The sequence below is a fragment of the Pinus tabuliformis genome, chromosome 6 (genome assembly GCF_031772625.1).
Source record: "Pinus tabuliformis cultivar Carrire ecotype Pingquan chromosome 6, CPIR1, whole genome shotgun sequence".
NCBI classification, from domain to species: Eukaryota; Viridiplantae; Streptophyta; class Pinopsida; order Pinales; family Pinaceae; genus Pinus; species Pinus tabuliformis.
Window position 1 is genome coordinate 400913182 of NC_142292.1, and position 11912 is coordinate 400925093.

An 11912-nucleotide genomic window follows, 5' to 3' on the forward strand; every position below is an offset into this window, starting at 1 on the left:
AGCAATATCCTATTACAAATGACTGCAAAAAGAAAAACATCTAAGCTAGGATATAGGAACGTAGTCTCTTCTCCTAGGCTAGTAGTGTAATACCTAACAAATTGACCTATTAGAAAGAGAAATTTACATGCCATGGGTTCTCTGACACTTTTTCAAAGCTTATAGACTGTTTTCTCCTGAGTTGATTTTTTCTTCTTTTCATATTTCACTGAGTTCTCTCCTTCATTACTTGTGCTGTTGATTTTGTAATGTGCCTCTGTGGTTCCATTTGAGTTGATTTCATGTTCTTCCTGTGGCTTTGAATTTTGATCCTTGTTTGTTGTAATTCCTTGGGTTTGTTATGCCTGAGGTGCTTTTTCTTCTTGTAGTGTTGACTGTTATCCTTTTGTCGGGGCATTGGAGTCGGCGAATGAAGTTTTCAGTTTAATAATTGTCCAGATTAAGTCACAAAGATTGGAATCATGAGAAGGACAGTAGAGATTATCTAGAGGTGTTGCATTCTGGAGGAACTGACACTGTTGTCAATGAATCAAATCAACGGTCATCGGGTGCAAAAAGGTTCGAAATATAATCAATGAGAAAGGCTAGATTAAAGGCGAAGGTGGTATTTCGGGCAGATAAGAAATCGTGAGTGGTAGAAAGGGGAGGATGCATGTTTCCATTGACTGGGCAACACGTAGCATAGGAGGGGAGAGGCAAAACTTCTTTTCAGGTGGGTAATCTCCGAGCATGTTGTCGGCTGGAAATTGATTAGAACTGTTAGATCCAATGGGGACAGATCGAAAGTGGGAGAAAGTCGCACAAGTTTGGAAGGGTGGGTTGTTACCAACCATCAAATCAGGCACCAGATCAACGATCCAACTTTGATTGGAGATCAGAGAGAGGAGGGAGAAGCGATTTGATGAAGGCTTGGGGGGTTGGACTCGGTGATATATTTAGGTGCAAATGAAAGCTTATTTGAAGTCCGAATTAAGCTCTTAGTCCTTATTTCCATTGTATTACGGTAAAAATGGCGTCCTAGAGAGAGGACCAAAATTTGGACATAACAGAGTCTTTACACTGCAATGGGGCATTGGGTGGAGGGAGTGAAGGGAATGGGGGGCTATGGGGTGAATGAGTTGGGTAAGAAGAAGGGAGAGGGCTTAATGTGAAGTCTACCTGCTTAGTAGAGGTAACACTAAGGGCTATTATATAAGGCAGGAAGGGGCTTTGAAGCCAAAAAAGCACTATACTGGCCTGGAAGGTGAAGATTTCTTCACTGATATGGCTTCTGTGATGATTGCACCCTCTGTTCTTACAGTGCTTTAACGCCATCCGATCCTTGCCTTTGATGAAATAGTTTGAAACATGGTTCTTTTGGCCATGATTGCAATCTTCCTTCCTGTTGTTTCTCATGCTAGAGTCTAGAGTTTCATGGATTTTCTTATGCATTTCCTTGACTTTCTGGCTGTTACTGCAATAATGAGTCATTTGTTGCTTTTTGAATGTTGTTTTTTGATTTATTGCTTTTATACTTGTGGTTTTTCCTTGATTTTGGTGATATTTATACTTGTGCTTGTGGCTACTCATTAAGGAACAAAGTTATGGTATTCTTCCTGGTTTTCACGAACATGCCCTTCAGTTCTTTCCACTGTTTGGTTTGCAAAATAGTCCACCTATTGATTGTGAATTCTCAAGACATGTTTGAAGATTACATTGCGAGAGCCTTTGAAGTTCTTCCTTATTCTTCTAAGAATTATGTTCATGAACTCATTGCTTGGGTTTTTGTTTCTTACCATTGCCTCTATTATTAAAGCTGAATCACCTATTATGATAGGATTTTGAATTTCTCCTTTTTTGATAATTCTTATTCCCATCAGCAGGTTGTATGCTTCTGCCTTATTATTTGAGATTTGTCCCAATCCCCATTCATATGTGATATTTTCTTTCCCATTAGGATCTATGATTATTCCCCCCACCCCTGCCTTTCCCGGGTTATGCTTTTAGGCCCCATCAAAGTAGAAACAGTATCTGTTTTGATTTTTCCTCTAGTTTGTCAGTTCCTCTTCAATCATTTTTATTTTCCAAACATTTCCTAAGTTTGTCTTCCTGTTTCCTTGTTTTCCATTATTGTTTGTTATGGCTTTGCTGAGCCAATATCGCTCTTCCCGCTGAAGAGTGTTGTCATCTGTTGGTGTTGTTCCTTTGACATTGAGTATTTCGAAAGTTAAACCCTATGTTTTTTAGAGGGTCTTCCCTATCCTTGGAATTTGATTTTTGAAAATGCACTTATTTCGAGTCAACCAAATTTACCAATGTAGAACAACTGGGATGCACTTCCATATCCTCTGAATTGTGACTTTCTTCTTTGTTGTGTATGGATAGGCCTTCTCGAGGGTCTGAAGAAAGTCCGAGAGGGGCTGTTCAAAATTTATTCTTATTTCCAAAGGACTTATCAGTTGCTGCCAACATTCTTTGGCAAAGGTACATTATTGGAATAAGTGATGAATATTTTCTTCAGCCTGCATGCACAATTGGCATCGTGTTGGGCCTTAAAAGCCCTTTTTTCTTAGGTTTTCATTGGTTAATATTCTCCCTTTTAGTAGAGTCGAGATGAACATTTTGATCTTAGGAAGACTTTCTAATTTCCAAGCTATTATCCAAGAACCCCTGTCTTGTTGACTTTGTTGTTTCTGAAGGATTTTATATCCAGTCCTAATAGTGTAATGTCCACCGCTTGGGTCCCAAAGATAAGCATCTTCCTCATTAAAGTGGATTGGCACTGCCCCTTTTAAGAGCTACCTAACTGTTCTCCATTTCCCTTCCAGATCTGTCAGGATTGCTAAGCTTTTCCAACCTTGACACTCCTTTTGATCCCAAAGAGATATAGAGTGTACAGTGTTGAAACCTTTATCTTTCATCCATTCTTGTATGTCTTCAGTTTTTGGATGAGTTTGTAATGGTTCTTTTCCCATGATTCTGCCTTCACAAATTGAAGTTGTTTTTCCATTGCCTGGGATTTGAGAAATATATCTACTCATTAATGGAATTATTTTTTGAACCAGCTTCCATACTTGGGTACATGGTCTTATTGGGATATTTCCATTGAGCAGTATTTTCCTGGTTCCATCCATATATTTTCTTATAAGAATATTTTTCCACCAATTCTCTTTTCTTGTAATTAGTCTCCATGTTATTTTCATTCCCAGTGCTTCATTCATGGGCCGAGGTTTCCTTATTGATAGGTCTCCTTGTTCATAAGGTAGTAATACCTGCTCCCACCTGACTAGGCTAATTTTTTTTTCTTGATTCCCCCCTTGCCACAGGAATCTTCTTAAAAGAAGTTCCATTTGTTTGTGGGCACTTGTTGGGGCCATGATTATGGCATATTGATAGATAGGTAGTATTGCAAGGAGTGATTTTATTAGAATTACCCTTCCTGCCATATTCAACCACATCACATCCTAGCTTTGTATTTTGCTTTCCATTTTTTCAATTTGTTTAGTCATACTTTTGTCTTCATGTTCTCTTTTCATATTGGAACTCCCAGGTAAAATAAGTGTGTCCATTTTTCTTGTACAAGGATGTCTAAGATTTGTGGGATCCTTTCCATAATTTTGGGAGGGTTGTTCCATCCATATATCCTACATTTTGTATTGTTTAATAGCCCACCTAAAACCTATAAAAAGTCATCCAAAACTTTTTTCAACCTCCTTTCTATTATTGTTGATGCCCCTCCCAGTAGTAGAGTGTCATCAGCAAAGAGTGAGTGGTTTATTGTTTTTACTCCTTTTTCTATTCTGATCCCTATGATATTTCTTTCCTTTCTTTGATTTTATAGAGTCGTGCTTAATATTTCTGCCATTATAATTTATAGGAAGGGGGAGAGAGGACAACCTTTCCTAAGGCCTCTTGTGCTTTGAAAGAAGTCACTGGGCCTTCCATTTATGAGGGGGGAAACCCATGGAGTAGAGATGCATGCTTGTATGACTTCCACGATTTCTCTAGAGAATTCAAGTTTTTGGAGGACAACCATTAGATATGGATGACTAACCCTATCAAATGCATTTTCCATATCTAGTTTCATCATGAGGCCTTTTTCTTGCTTTACTATACTGAAGTGAACCGCTTCCTATACAATAATTACATTATCTATGATTTTCCAGCTGAGCATGAATCCTCCTTGATTTTCAGATTACAAGTACTTCCTTGATTCTATTTGCAATTATTTTTGTTATTATATTATATGATGAATTGCATAGAGAGATAGGGTGAAATCTCTTGAAAGTTGAGGGGTTTTCTTCTTTTGGGAGAAGAGCAAGATAGGAGGATTTGGTGTTGTCTCCTATTTTTTTTTTGAAGACATTCTTCACCATTCTTAAGAAATCCTTTCTAACGGTATACCAATGAAATCTGTAGAATACTATTGTGAAGCCATCTAGCCCTGGGACTTTGTCCGGATGGAATATCCATATGGCTGTCACTACCTATTCCTCTATGGGATCCTTGCACATTGCTACATTTTGTTCCTTTTTTGTGTTTCTTTTTGTGTGCTTTAAGAATTCTTCACTTTCAACCATTTCTTCGTTGTCTGAAGGTATTTTTTTAAAGTTCTTATAGGCTACATTTTTTAGTTCCTCCGCTCCTTTGACCTCTTGGCTTTCAACTTGAATTTTTTCTATTTGTTTTCTTGCTCTTATTATCTTCATTGTGTTATGGAAAAATGATGTGTTTTTGTCCCCTACCATGAGCCAAAAACTTCTTGATTTCAATCTTCCCTCCTCTTCTTCTTCCCTATTTTCCGTATATATTTCCCAAAATATTTCCTTCTCTCTTAGGAAATATTTCTTTCTTTCTTATTTGTTTTCTTTTTTAGCTTGCTATCCATTTTTTATGGTAACTATTTTCTATTTTCCTTTTTTTTAATTAACTTTCTCTTTCCCATTCCTTTAATTTGTTTCTTGCAGTTCTTAATTTTGTTTCCCAAATATATTGCAGTGATCTTGTTACTTTTGTCTCTCATGATTCCTTGACTAAGTCGATGATTTCCCCATTGCTGTCCCAAATTGAGTTGTATCTAAATGGGAGTTGACCCTGATTTTCCATTTTTCCCATGGCTATTATAACCAGTTTATGATCAGATGTTGTGGTATGTAAAATTTATGATTTTATGGAGCTGTGCATTGCTGCTATATTTTCTTGTATCAGAATCCTATCCAACCTTTATTTTATGTTACTTTGGCCCACTCTTTTATTGCTCCAAATTAATTTCCCATTGTTTGGCGGGATATCTATCAAGTTGTGTTGTTACATTAATTCTTCTAGAGTATCCCTAGATGGGTCTGTGTGACATGTTCCTCCAAACTTTTCTTCTATGCTTCCTACCAAATTTAAATCTCCTCCTAGTATTATTTTCCCATCTTGCACTTCTTTTAGTGCGTATTTTAAGGTGTCTCAGCATTGCTCTTTTTCCTTGTAATGATTTGGGGCATATATATTTATGACACTGTACTTCTATTTTGTACTAATTTGCATTAGATCCAGTGCTGATATTTTTTGTATTTTATTAATTCCCAAGTTCCTTTTTTCCATATTGTGCATATGCCCGTGACGCTCTTGTTGTCTTTATTGCTTCCCCTTCATAATTTCTAATTTTTTTTTTTATATTTTCAGTTTCTTGGCTATTTGTGAATCATAAGGATGTTTGGGTTTTATTTTTCCAGAATATCTCTTGTGGAATTTTCATTGATGGGCGATCCCATTCCTCTACAATTCCACGAGACCACTATTATTATTTACTTGTTAGGTGGTGCATGGCTCCTTTCCCTTTTAGCTGACTTTTTTCGTTGTTTCCTGAATTCCTTCATAAGAAGGTTTCCATAGGTTTTTGTGTTCCTAATGCCATTTCCTTTACTACTGCTTCATCCCTGATTTCTTTATTTATCTTTCTTCCTGATCTTTTTTTGGTATTCTACATTTGGGGGTAGTTCCTTTGATTGCTTTCTAGTTAGGATTCAATCTACTTAGGCGGGGAGGGGTATGAGTGTTTGAAACTAGAGGGGATGAGGGGGGATTGGAGGTATGTTGTGGGGATGTGGATCTTGGTCTAGGGGATGGGAGGACTGAAGGATGCAGAGGTTCAAAAGGGTTAGGGCTAACAAGAAGGTTATTAACTTTTGATGATGGAGGTTGGGGATCAAAGGATGTGGAGGGCTATGAGGAAGAGAGATTTGGTTGTTTGTACAATGTCTTCTTTCTTTCTACCTGTACCCAATTGTTTTCCAGATCTTCACTCTTTTCATTTTAACTTTCTCTTTTTTTATACATCTATTTGCAAAATGACCGTATTCATGACATACCTTGCATTTGAAGGGGATTTGTTCATAATCTAGCTATTGTATGTGTGTCCACTAGTCCAATTTAATTTTGATGGCTTCTGGTAGCCCTTTCCCAAGATCCACTTCTACACATATTCTAGCACATGCATGCATATTTTCCTTTGGCTCGCACTTGTCTTTATATTTCCCAACTATGTTTCCTATTTCTTTGACTGAATCATCACCCGAGCAGTGAAGGGGAAGGTGTGGCAGTCTGACCAAAATGGGGATGACATTGGGAACATCCATTTTTGGATTGAAATCTAGCATCCATCTATTTAGATACAAACCCATATTATCCATAAAATAAGGTCCATTCCTAAATATTAGATCTCGATCCTCCTTGGTTTCAAAGTGGAAGGTGAAGTAACCCCTTCTGCAAAACCTGATTGAGATTTTCCCATCTATTGATGCAGTCCAGTTCCTTTCTACCCATTTTTGCACAGTTTTGGGTGATGTCCATAACCCAATGAACTGCCCCACTAATACATGCTCCACCAGGGAAAGTGCTACTCTACGAGGAAGGGCAGGAGGGAGTGATATTTCAAGAATATCTTCTAGTCATTTAACAAACTTGATGACTGATGGTTTGTTCTTTGCCGGGCCCATTGCAGAAATGAGAGAGGCAAATCTTTTGTTGTTCCTTTATTTTCTTGATACTAATCTGAAGGAAACTCTCCGTCCTCTAATGCATCCATGGAGCTCAAGCCCCAACAGCATGAGGCCGCTGGGGGGCAACTGCGTGCAGCTGCGTGCTTCTTGCTATGATCATTGGCTAGGCTGTGCAGCTCGCAGCAAGCGTGCTTGATCTCAAGCCCCATATAGAAATAGTGTTAGTTGTTGGTATTGTTATGCATATATTTTGTCGATTGCCTTGAAAAAAATCATAAATGCGGTCATTTTTGCTACAGTATGAAAGGACGCATTATCGCTTGTGAGTTTTTTTAAGCAAAGAAAGCATGGACGATTTTGGTGGGAATGGAGATGAATCGAAAAGTGTGCTAAAACCATGGAGTTCAAGCTAGAGTAGCCTCAAATATCTCATGTTGTGATGGTCAATGTGCGCATGGAAATAAACAACGAGAAGAGGAGAATAATTTTCCCGTGGAGGCAAGGGTGCTACAACATATTTAGATATGGAAATAGGTTCGATTGAAACTAATTTGATAGAGGTCGGGGTGCCTAGGAAGGCATTGGAATAAATGAGTGGGGTGCTTGTCGTAAATCTCAACCACCTAGTAAAAGAGGGAAAAATCCATTCTCTTTAAAAAAATTATTTTTTGTTGACCATGAAGAATCATCAAATTGTGATGTTTTGTGTTGGATCCCAAGTCAAAGGACGGAGTCATAAAGATCATATACATCCAGAAGTAGACATGGTTTTGGAAAAGGACTTGATATGAGATATTTTTTGTTTTGGGTGTCAACAATAGCCACATGGGAGATTTGTATTTATATTGGGTTACTTAGCTGACACAAATGTTGCGTGGAGTCCAACATTAACTGGGTGAGAAACATGGAGCGGGTAGAGAAGATTTTTTAATTCTATCTTCCTTTGAAAGAATTGTTAATATGTTGAATTATTGATCATGGATGTTAGTGTATACCTGTCACAACTGTGAAAATACCCTTGTTGGAGGTGATAATGACTTTCATGACTTGCAAAGTTAATATGTTTCATTTTTCATGTCTTGGAGTTTAAAATTAATGAACATATTGAGATTTTTAGCCACAATATGAACTTATTTTGTTAGAATCTCCAATTCTAATGAATGATGGGTGAACTATGGATATCTACGATGAACATTGAACAAAGATGTCAAAGTTTCCAATGGAGAGAACAAGTGAGAAAATAATATTGTTCTAAAATAGCGATGAATAATTATCTTGTTGGGATTGATATGAGAGGCATTGAGCTCCAAAATATTCAAGAAGTGAACATGGCTTTAATGTGAATAATTGCAAATGAATATGAAATTCCCATTATATATTTTATATATCTCTTGTTGATGTATTTAGTCCTTCAATAATTTGTGATGTAAATTAATTCCTAAGTTTGCATAGCAAGAAGTATTGTAGCCGATTATGAGTTTTAGCTACATGTTTTTCTCCATGAGCTTTTGTTTAGTGGTGCACTATAAATCCTTCTCAACATGTGCAAGGAATATAATATTGAATTGGATACATCTTGTATGTGAACTACTTACCTAAACAATTAGTGAGCACAGTGGATGACACCCATGTATCTTGGTAGATGGAAGTAGGTCCATAGGATGGTTAGTGAATTAGCCTTCATTTATATTAATGTTAGGTACTAAAGTACAACAAGTACCCAATGGATCTGAGGTATCAGTGGTATGATTATTTATAGCTAGTAGATGATGATAGTTCTATAGATAAAGGGAGAATCATGGATATTTTTTTAGGTGAAGCAAGTTGCACCATGCTTGCTTGAGAAACCAAGGTTGGTTGTAGGCTACATTTTATGGAGCAGAATGATAATTTTGTAGGAGGAAGGACAAAGAGGTCATGAATACAATATAGAGGTCTTTGGAAAGTTGATAGTGCTTATGGTAAAAAGAATAGTGAAAATGCTTGCAGGATCATGATGGAAACACATGATATTAATTATGGCAGTAAAGGTTGGATAATGTTGTATAAACAAAGTAAAGGTTTGTGTAAGTTACATTGAATAAAGCAAACTCCTGGCCATATTGGAATATGTGTCACACATGTATTTATAGCAAGTCTATAGTATCGTGTTTAAATTGATATACGGGTCCTTGAAATGATTAATGTACATGTCAAATCCACAGGTTAGAGTGTGAGTTGTGTCTGAATTTATGTAACATGGAAAAACCATACAATTGTAAGGCATAGAGTTGAGTTCATACCCCTTTATCACGTGTCTTTGATAATGACTTTTTCTATTTTAGTTCAATAGTATCTATTAGTGAACACCAAGAGGAGTGTGTCATGTACTAGATAAATGCACTTAAGTGCACCGTATGTGGTTGGGAACTCCAAGAGGTGAAGTTTTACATTCAGGGGGAGTTCATCAATATGTTGAATGAATCCTGTATTCAAAGGATATCCTAGTAAATTAGTGGTTGTAGCTGTGAGGTGCCCATGCATTCTAGTGAATGGTTGGTCCTTTATATGGACATAGAAGTTTGTTGGTCACTGCATGATTCAGGTACAAGGAGAACACATTAGGTTGGAATAGAGGTATACTTTGCTAATCAAGAGGTACTTTAGTTTGTAGTGGAGCATGCTACAGAATGAAGATTTTAGTTGAAGACCTCAACTAGTTGAGATTAAGACAAGTAATCCTTAAGACGGAATGTTGGAGTATATAACTCTCATTTTTCTCAATATGTATGGTAATATTTAATCATTAAATTATTGGTATAAAATTCTAATTTTCTAGAGAACTAGTTCCTCAATTTTAGAAAGTAGCTAAAAACTAGTTATATGTGAAAGATTGTATGAGACCTGGTTGTTGTGGGACAATGGACCCACCTCCATTTGATTGCCAAGTTTAAAAAACCATACATACTCTAGCCCCTCTCATTTTGAATCCATGACCTATTAAGAGAAAACGCATGCCCTTAACCATTAGACCCACTCACACTGTATTTATAATCATTTAAATTATAAATACTTTATTAATAACAAATTAATTTTTTAATTACAATTAAATTACACAACAAATTAAATTATTATATAAAATCATTTATTTATAATTATTATTATATTCAATATTTAATTACTAAAATATCATAATTATTCACTACTCTAGTTAATAAATTTAATTTCTTCGATTTATTATTTTATAGTACATGGAGAGAGGTGATCATATAGATTTTTATGAATGAAATATCTAAACGTGACATCAAAATGCAATTGAGAGTGATCTGAAAATGGGGCTCTTAGGCTTCCTTTTTAACTTACAAGAACCTCTCCCACTTCCAAAGCTTTAAATTTTCCCAAGTCTTAATAATTAACCAATGCAGAATTAAGAAATGCTTGAAAATATGGGTGTATGCTTGTATTTGTTTTCGACTGATTAGTTGCTTTAAAATTTGTTGTTTTAGTTGATATGTAAATGTGCTTTAACATAACATATAAATGCATATACATTAAACAATGCAGCAATAAATGATCACACAGAAATAATAATTCAATTTGGAGTTCACCCACAACTGTTGGGCTACATCTCCGTTAGCTCTAGTCAACTCAACTAAGCTCTCTGGGATTATGGTGTAAGTCTTTTTTTTACAAGCTCTTGGCTCAAATCCTATTTTTCTACACAGAAACAGTGGGTTTAGACACCATTTTATCCCTTGGCTCTCGCTCTTGGCTCTTGGTTCTGTCTCTCTGGCTCTGGCATTGGCTCTTCGGCTCTAGCTTCCTTTTGCCCTCTATCAATCCATAGCCCTCTTGGCTTTTCACTTGGCTTCCAAATGAATCTCGGCTGCTCTTTTGCTTCTGTGATGCCTCTTTTGCCTCAGCTTCCTGCTTTGGCTTCACCGTCAGCAACAAAACCCCCAACAATCAACAACAACAACCAACCTCCTACTGTCTCTATTGTTCTGTGGCATTTTAAGCCAAATCGGCGCTATTGGATCTTTTCCACTTCTCACCTTTCTGTCTTCCAGCCACAGTCCGCTCAAATCCCTTCTCTGAGTGTTAGCGATCATTTATAAATGCCCTCAGGGATGGATGCCACCTATACTATAACAAAATGGGTAATCAACACTTGAAATCCCTCAATATAGCCATTCTCAGCTTACACAGGAAAACATACCAACACGGGAAAAATTTGCAAAGGACACTGTTCACCAAACTTCATATTTCCATAATCATGCATTATATTCCTATCAGGTCCACCCATAAGTCGCCATCGCGTGTCGCAAAGGCCTACCCCTTTGTATTTTAGAATTGCATAAAAAATATTGAAAATACACATAAGACTGCAGCTGGGCAGATCTCGAAACATATGGAATACCATTTATAATCTTATCGGGTTCGAAAAATCGCATCGCATATCTATATATATAGCACTCCTTTGTAATGCACAGATGTGATATTGCGATATCACAATCGCAAGTCGCCCAGTCTCCCATCTCCGTAAGCCTTCGCTTTGGTGTTTTGTTGATGCAATATTGCAATGTGACTTGTCACAATCGCACATTGAACATAACCCAGCCGATTAATATGAGCTCCACTATAACCGCTGATTGCGATATTGAGATCGCACTAAACATATACCATGTGTTGATATCCACCGACAGTCACCGCCGATTGTGATTGCCAATCAGATATGGACCGTTGATCGGCCAGATCCGATGGTTCCTATTCATTATCGGTTTAAGCCTCCAATGGGCTCGATTTTCGTTGTTTTCTCATGTTTTTGCCTCTTTCCAAAAGAACAAAAGGGGATCTTCTTTTTATGATAACTTCTTCATCTGAAGTACGTTTTGACCCATTCAAGTTGCATTGGATTCAGAATGAGGAGATCTCTACAATGAGATCATTTTCGAGAGTAGCATA